Raw genomic sequence first — 8,638 nt, 5'->3', positions numbered from 1 at the left:
CAACAATTTTTCATCAGCACATGAGAGAACTTGTCCATGTCAGAAGGAATTGCTCATCTTGGGAGAGACAGGCATTCCACTCGGGCGCCGTTTCGCCGTGCCCCATCCATGATGCCCCGGCAGAAGCAGAACCACCTCCCGGCACCTCCCCAGCCCAGGAGAAACTGAACTTCGCCGTCCCAACAGAGTTTTTGCGGAATGGAGGCGGGGGGATGTGGGACAGCCCAGCTTCCCACACCTGGAGCCGCTGGGGCGGTGGGCACGGACAGAGACCCGGAGGGCTGCCCAGGGCTCTCTATCCACGCGCCTTCCCCATCTCAGCGGCGGCAGGTGCCAGTCCATTTCTCAGGGTGCTGACGGAGCCGGAGGGGACTCTGCTGCGACCTCCTGCCAGGCACAGCTTCAGGCTCCTTTCCAGGAGAAGCCTCTGCTGTTAGAGCCAGGGTCCACCCACCCTGCAGAAGCCTGCCATGCCTTGCAGCTAAGCACGCCTGCCACTGCTGGGAAATGGGTGGCCGGGCTGGAAGAACAGCGAGTTCCCTCCGCTGAGTGATCTCCTGCCATCAACCGCCAGTTCCTGAACTTTGGCTCTGGCCAGGAGGCAGTAAACGAAGCAGATAATTGCCTGGCAGTGATTGATAGGGAGTCAAGGGTGAGCGGGGAGGGCGGGGGGGGGATGAGCAGGAGGATTATGTTTCAGAGGGAAGTATTTTTTTAGGAGTTGTCTATGCAGGCAGTCAGGAGCTTTTCTGAATCACATGGGCTTAGCCGGAGCAGCAGGACTCGCTGTAATTTTACACCTTTTCAGCATTTCAGCTGGTTCTGCTGAAATCTGCGTAGGGATTAAAGATGGGAAGGGACAGAGAATTTATTTCCTTGCCTTCAGTCTACCGGGACAGATATTCAAGGTTAAATTGCAGTTTAGAATTTTTTGATGGTAAGAGTGGAGAGAGGAAGGAGCAAGCAGCTGCCAGCAATAAATAACTATTAGGAAACAGTATTAGGAAATAGTACCAAGAAGAAATGTTGCTGCTACGATGTGCTTTCAGCATTGGAGAATCCATAACTGGGCAGCTCAAAATTTACTTTGGTATCCAGAGCTCGTGTACAACTTCTCTCAGACCCAGAGCAGCAGCGGCGCTGCTGGAGAAGCCTGAGCTTGGGTCTCCGATGAAGAAGGGAAGTCAGCTCGTCGCACGGATAAACATCGCAGGCTTCCACTCGGCCATGCCGAGGGTCAGCAACAGCATCGTGTGCTTCAGCAAATCTACATTCAATCTGTCACCTGCAAAGGGAAGTGAAGCTTATCTGTAGCCTATTGCTGTAACTTTGATACTGATCTTTATAGCCAGGCTTCCAGTAAGCCTGGGGAGAACGTACGCATTGTAAACTGCTTAAACTGAACTGACTGAGCTTAAACTAAAGTGTCTGAATCCAGAGACATGTTAGTAAAAATCCCGTCCAGTCTTTACTTGAGGTTTACATTTTTACCAGGTTTGAGATACACTTGCAGAACTATTCTAACACATTGAGGTAATGGAAAATGTCCTCAGTTTTATACACAAATCTCCCTGAATTAGAAATGGTTTTCCATTTCAAGTGTCCAGCATCAGGCAGTCCACTCCCTCTCCTTCACTGAGCCGCTTTCTCAGGGCAGGGTCTACTGGGCAGAAAGACAAAGCGCGGCGTAAACCAGGGTCAGATAGAGGCATGTCCGTGGCCGCTGAGCCGGCGGTCAGCCCACCGTTACGAACGAGCACAGCCGCACACAGTCAGATCACCCGAAATGCATCCCGGAGAGCGGGGAAGGGGCAGGAATCCCAGCAATCCCTACAGCCCACCCCCCTGGGAAGCCCCTGGCTGCAAGGCAGGCATCTCCCTGCCATCCTCTGGGTCAGGAGCAAAAGTCCCCAGCAAACAGCTGCCAGGACAGCTGGGCCCATTTTCAAACGGGAACGGTTGAGCAGCGTTACTAAAGCCCTCCGGGGCAGAGCACGCCCGATGGCAGCAGCACAGTGCCACAGCATACATGGCTCTGTGCCACCGACTCAGCAGGCATTTTTGTCCGTGGCTTGTACAAGCAAGCAGCGCAGTCACGCGTTACGGGTGGAAGCTGGATGTCTTGAGGAAAACCATCCCACGCTGCATGTGTGAGGTGCATTCCCGCCCGGGGGCTGCAAGCCTTCGGAAGGGACTATTCTGGTCGTGGTCAAAGATCGCTTGCTGTAGGACAGCTCCAAAATGCCAGCCACCCATTTATTGTGGTATTTCTTCTACAGCTGCTGGCAGGAGCGGCCTCAGCCATGCCAGGCCCCTGAGACCAGCGGGAAAGTCATCAACGGTGAGATGACTGGCTCAGTGGATGAGGGGAGAGCAGCAGAGGTTGTTTGTCTTGGTTTTGGCAAGGCTTTCGATGCTGTCTCCCATGACATCCCCCTGGACTAATTGATGAAGCACAGATTAGACCAGTGGACTGAAAAGTGGCTGAACTGCCAGGCTCTGAGGGCTGGGATCAGCAGCATGAAGTCCAGGTGACTCGTGATGAGGCCGGTCACTAGAGGTGTACCCCAGGGTGGGTACTGGGGCCACTACTGTGTAACATCTTCATTAATGACCTGGAGGATGGGACAGAGTGCACCCTCAGCAAGTTTGCAGATGCTGCCAAGCCAGGAGGAGTGGCTGGTACCCCAGAGGGTTGTGCCACCATTCAGAGAGCCCTTGACAGGCTGGAGAGCTGGACCAATAGGAATTGCATGAAGTTTGCCAAAGGGAAGTACAAAATCCTGCTCCCAGCAAGGAATAACCCAATGCACGAGTCAACGCTGGAGAGGCCGACCAGCTGGGAAGCCATGCAGCAAAGACCATGAGGGGCCCAGTGGAGAAAAGGTTGAGCATGGGCCACCAACACGCCCTTGTGGCAAAGGTGGCCACCAGCCTGCTGGGCTGCTTTAGTAAGCACATTGCCAGCAGGTCACGGGAGGTGATCCTTCCCACCGCTCAGCCCTGGTGAGGCCACATCTGGCGTCCTGGGTCCAGTCCTGGCCCCCCAGTGCAAGAGACACATGGACATACTGGAGCAGTCCAGTGAAGAAAGGCAAAGATGATGAAGGGATTGGAGCATCTGCAATATGAGGAGAGGCCAGAAGAGCTGGAATTGTTCAGCCTGGAAAAGAGGAGGCTCCAGGAGGATCTTAGCAATGTATATGAATACCTGACGGGAGGGATTTTAGAAGCACATGGAGCCAGACTCTTCTTAGCAGTGTCCAGTGACAGGACACAAATTGAAATACAGGAAATTCCACTTAAACTAAGAGAGAACTTGTTTTGCTGTGAAGGTGATTGCACACTGGAGCAAGTTGCCCCGAGAGGCTATGGAGTTTCTATCCTCGGAGATATTAAAAACCCAACTGGATACAGACCTGGGCAACCTGCTCTGGTGGACCCTACTCTGAGCAGGGGAGCTGGACTGGACCTTCCAACCTCCACTCCTTTGTCATCCTCTGAACCGTATAGTGGTGAAAGCCACTTTCCTCAGGCTGTGCACAAGACTGGTCCCTCACCTGCACAAACAGGCTATTGACAGAGGAGTACTCTTACCTAAGAGGCAGCAGAGAGTAAGAACATTGTAAAAATGGGAAACTGAGCTGTTAAAGGCCAACTCGGCATGTGCAAAGCCATAAGTGGTGCTTTGTCCTAGTGTACGTCGTTATTGAGAAGGTACATGGCCAGCCCATCCTCCTGTGTGCAGACCCCACAGAACTAGTTAGGATTTTGCCCACCATATCGTAAGAAGAACGCCAGCCAAACAATCAAAGATCAGATCAGAGGTCTGTCTATTCTTCGGCCCGACAGTGGCAGCAGCAGATGCTTAGGGAAAGAACACAGCACTTGGTGTGACTTTCCTAGCACACTCCCCCAATTCCTATCAACCTGCAATTCAGGAACTTCTTGTGCAAGACTTTGTAGCCATATCAGTTTTCAGTAGTTCTTGATGAACTGTTCTTCCACGATTTTTTTAAAAGCACTTTACTTTCTGTGGCAATGACCTATATAGCTTAATTGTACACAATATATAAAAGTACTTTTATTTTAAATATTGCTTGATAACCTCACTGGACACACTGTATGTCTTGTACTGTGAGGAATATAAGTAAATGCACCTTCTTCACATTACTCACCATTTGTAAGACCTACCATGCGACGTCCTTTCCAAACTGGACAGTCTGTAGTAATCCTCCTACAGGCAGCTTCCTTTAATTAGTCAAATTTGATCAAGACTGACTTGTCAGGGGTATTCCAAGCACTTTTCTGTCAATATATCAATGCTAAGTGTATACAAAAGCCACTTGCAAACAATGGCCAGAGAAATGCAAGCATGGAAGATTTGAAATGCAAGCATGGAAGATTTACGTATCATGGATTACTTCTGGAATACTTCCAGGCACCTTGAATCACCACTGGAAAAATCACTTGCACCAAAGCAGGATGGGCCAGCCAGATGTACAGCACAAGTATTTTGTGGAACTCTGTGCTGATTTTGATATAGCAAAAACATACACTATCAGCGCAAGGAGCATAAAGACAAATGTCATCAGTATCCTTTGCTGGTGCGGAGACCCAGCTTACCCGCTGCTGCTGTGTACCATTAACCTATATATATGCTACCTTGATTCCCACAAGAAGCTGGGCAATTAGAAAATAACATTTGAATGCAAATCTGGGCTTCTGAAAGTAAAAGTGTCCTCGGTGTGCAGAAAACTGTACCTGTGTTAAAATCATAGAGTCACAGAATCATAGAATGGTTTGGGTTGGAAGGGACCTTAAATATCATCTAGTTCCAACCCCCTGCCATGGGCAGGGACACCTGCCACTAGACCAGGTTGCTCAAAGTCCCGTCCAACCTGGCCTTGGACACTTCCAGGGTTGGGGCATCCACAGCTTCTCTGGGCAACCTGCTCCAGTGCCTCACCACCCTCATGGTGAAGAATTTCTTCCTTAGATCTAACCTAAATTTACCTTCTTTCAGTTTAAAGCCATTACCCCTTGTCCCATCACTACATGCCCTTGTAAAAAGTCCTTCTCCAGCTTTCTTGCAGGCCCCTTTAGGTACTGGAAAGCTGCTAAAAGGTCTCCCTGGAGCCTTCTCTTCTCCAGGCTGAACAACCCCAACACTTTCCCCAACTTGGCCTTGTTGAACTTCATGAGGTTCACAGAGCCCCACCTCTCACGCCTGTCAAGGTCCCTCTGGATGGCATCCCTTCCCTCCAGCACGTCAACTGTACCACACAGCTTGGTGCTGTTGGCAAACTCACTGAGGGTGCACTCAATCCCACTGTCCACGTCGCCGACAAAGATGTTAAACAGTGCCAGTCCCAATACCGACCCCTGAGGAAAACCACTCGTCACTGGTCTCCACTTGGACATCGAGCCATTGACTGCAACTCTTTGAGTGCAACCATCCAGCCAATTCCTTATCCACCGAGTGGTCCGTATGTTGAATCCATGTCTCGCCGATTTAGAGACAAGGATGTCATGCAGGACAGTGTCAAATGCTTTGCACAAGTCCAGGTTGATGATGTCAGTTGCTCTTCCCTTACCCACCAAATCCCTCTCTCATTCTGAGGCTGCACGCACCAGGGGAGAAGGATTTGGCAAATTTTGTAAGGCAGAATCTTGAGAGACATGAGCAGCTTTTTAAACATTTCCAGGGTGCCTGGGTTTCAGTTTTTGAACAAACAAGCAGATGTGTCTGACTGGCCTTCCCAAAGCTCCTCTCCTCCCACCACTGTTTTTGGAAAGCAGCCCCTCATTCCTCATTTCCTTCTTCCATATTTTACTTATCTAAAAGCACCACATGAAATCAGGCATGTTAAACAGCCAGAATCTTATCATGCAAAATACAAAGCTCTGCAAAAACTTCAGATTAGGGAGAATATAATTAGGACAGTTGAAATTGGAAAAAGGATCTGAAATGCTTTAGAAAAAAAAAGTATTAAAAAGGATAGTTTAGCAGAAGGGAGATAGTTTACAATTATTAGTAACAACTGAGGTATTAGAGAGTGTAGGGAATTTCAGTCTTTCAGAGCAGATACTGCTTAAGGCCACAGACAGGCGAGCCGGAGCTGGTGGCAGCACAGCCAAGGTAGGTGCTGGAACGCCAAGCAAGAGGCCAGCACACAGACTAAGAGAAGGCTCCTCCATACCATAATGGAAGAGCTGTGCTCTTAACCCAGCAACTGAATCCAGGACGTTACTAGTCCCTGATTTGGTTTCCAAGAATTAAAAGTTTTTCGCAGACTGCAGCACTCCAGACTAATAGGATTGGGACAGGCGGAAGCACTAACTACAATGCACAGGTCATCAGCAAGCCTGGAGGATCACCGTCTTCCTCAGCAGGACAGATGTGGAGAAGAGGCTCCTGCCTTCCAGCTGCCTGTCCTTCCTCACAGAGACGTAAAACTTTTGAAGCCCAACTCGGAAAGTTGCAGCTGCCACAAACGGACGCAGGGGCCTGCCAGCAGCAGCTGCTGTGCTGGCTTCCTTGCCTCTGACCTTGCCTTTGGACCTGCAGGTTTGGCCATCTTGCTGACAGCCCCAGACAGCCATCTGCTGGGCAACTGCCTCATAAACCAGCCTACAACAGCATTTACAACCAGGGAGATTATGCTTCAGTTCCTCCTAGCTTCCTGTGCGCTTAGGAGCTCAACAGGATGCATTATTTGACAGAGCAGCTGGAATAGGCAGCATTAAGTATCAGTGTCTGGAATTCTAAGAAAGAAGATGCACATCTGTCCCTCCCAAGAAGTGCCAGTATTTCTGGAACATGTAAGTAAAAGGGAAGGAAAAAAATTCAGCTTTATAACACTTCTTAAACCTGAAAGTTGCTTCTAAGCATCACAGCCCAAGCACAGAAGTCAGAAAGGTGGCCAGAGCAGCTAGGGAACCAAAGCAGTACAGGGTAGCATTTGGTGGTCAGGAAGCACAGAGCCACAAAAGCAGACCCGGTCCTCTTGAAACTAGGTTGGATTTAGCCTCAGTAAAGCTAGAGTTGTGTTTAAAACCGTATGAGAGGTTAGTGTCCTCCAATCACCCCTTCTCTGAACCAGTATTAACTCAGTGTTCATGCTGTATTTCATTCATCCATAGCTGCAGTGACTTTAAGAAGCAGGAGCAGCGGCAGGTTACCAAGCAGCAAGGAATGGGGAAGGTCTGCAGTGGGTAAGGCAGCAGCGAGAACATGGAAGCAGCTCCAAGCAACTGGGATTTTCCCACACCAGGAGCTACCTCATTGGTTTCACACCCCCACCCTGTAAAACACAGGAGGTGGACTCTGGAGAAGGCAGGTTGCCTTCTGGTGCTTCCAAAGAATTGGGAAGGAAAATGAGATTCAAGGTTTTTTGCAGCACTTTTTGGTGGAAGGTTTTCATGGCTGACCCTGCCTGTGGAAAGCCAAGGTGAAGACTGTGTCCTTATGGTACAGACCAACAGACCATGCCAGACCAAGGACAAACTCTCAGCTTCCTTTCCTGTGGGGCATCAGGACAGATGCTTTCCCTAAGCTCCCCTCTATCTCTATCCAGGCCTCTCCCTGGAAAACATAAAATACTTTCCACAAGCAAGATGCGTTATTTTAGTGTCTGGCTTTATAGTTAAAAAGCTGCAGCTGCAACACAGCACCTAACAGGACTTGTATGACAAGCATGTGAAGTGCAGAACATTCATTTCCACAGCTCGTGTCAGAAATCCAAAAGCTAAAAGGCAAGGGGTTAACAATTAAAAACAGCACAGCACAACTTATTCCCCAATCACATCTCAGAATTAAGAATTGGGAAACTTTCACAAAACTAACCATGCATGACCATGCAAAAAGTAAACGAACCGAAGCACACATTCTAGCCAAGCAGCAGCTAGCTTTATTGAGTTCCATTAACACTGCATCAAAACCAAAAGAAATTAAAGCTGCTTTTTGCTTCTTAGCATTAGTCATTTCTCAAATGAAAATGTGATTATGTTTAATAATATTAAGAGAAAACCAAGGCACAGGAGCAAGAATAAAGTTAGACAAGACTGCAGAGCCAGTGTCCCCTTCACGTATCCCCCTTGTGTCGGAGAAATTGAGTTCTTGGAAATGCTGTTAAATTTTCTCAGGTGAATGTCAGGGATTGAATGCCAGGACACAGCATCTGATGAATCAAATATACCATGCGTTGCTATGAACCATGCTGTACTTTTGAAATCACATTTGGGATATCTTCAGTCGGACAGAAAGGGATTTCAGAGAAAAGTTCAGGGTCAAACACATTTCCCCACTGGCTGCCTCAGTAAAGCTTAGTACAAATGTTAAGCATAATTAATTTTTCCTCCTAGTTCCACAGAAAAGATCAGTGTGCAAGACCCGATACAGCATCTGTCATACCCCTCAACCCACTGAAACGTAGCTCTGGCCTCCTCTGCTTAGTTCAGTGTTTGCTGCATTACATGCACGTGAGATTAAAACCACTGTCAACATAGAAATAGCCACAACTGAAAAACTACATGAGATGAGAATGCTCTCTGACATTGCTTGTAGATACTAGTATGTGCAGCTGCTAACTTATGCCCTGAGAGTTAAGTACACACTGCCAAACAATTATTTTAA

Source organism: Gavia stellata, chromosome 12, assembly GCF_030936135.1.
Source record: "Gavia stellata isolate bGavSte3 chromosome 12, bGavSte3.hap2, whole genome shotgun sequence".
NCBI lineage: Eukaryota > Metazoa > Chordata > Aves > Gaviiformes > Gaviidae > Gavia > Gavia stellata.
The sequence above is the reverse complement of the archived record's forward strand: the minus strand, read 5'-3'. Positions refer to the sequence as shown.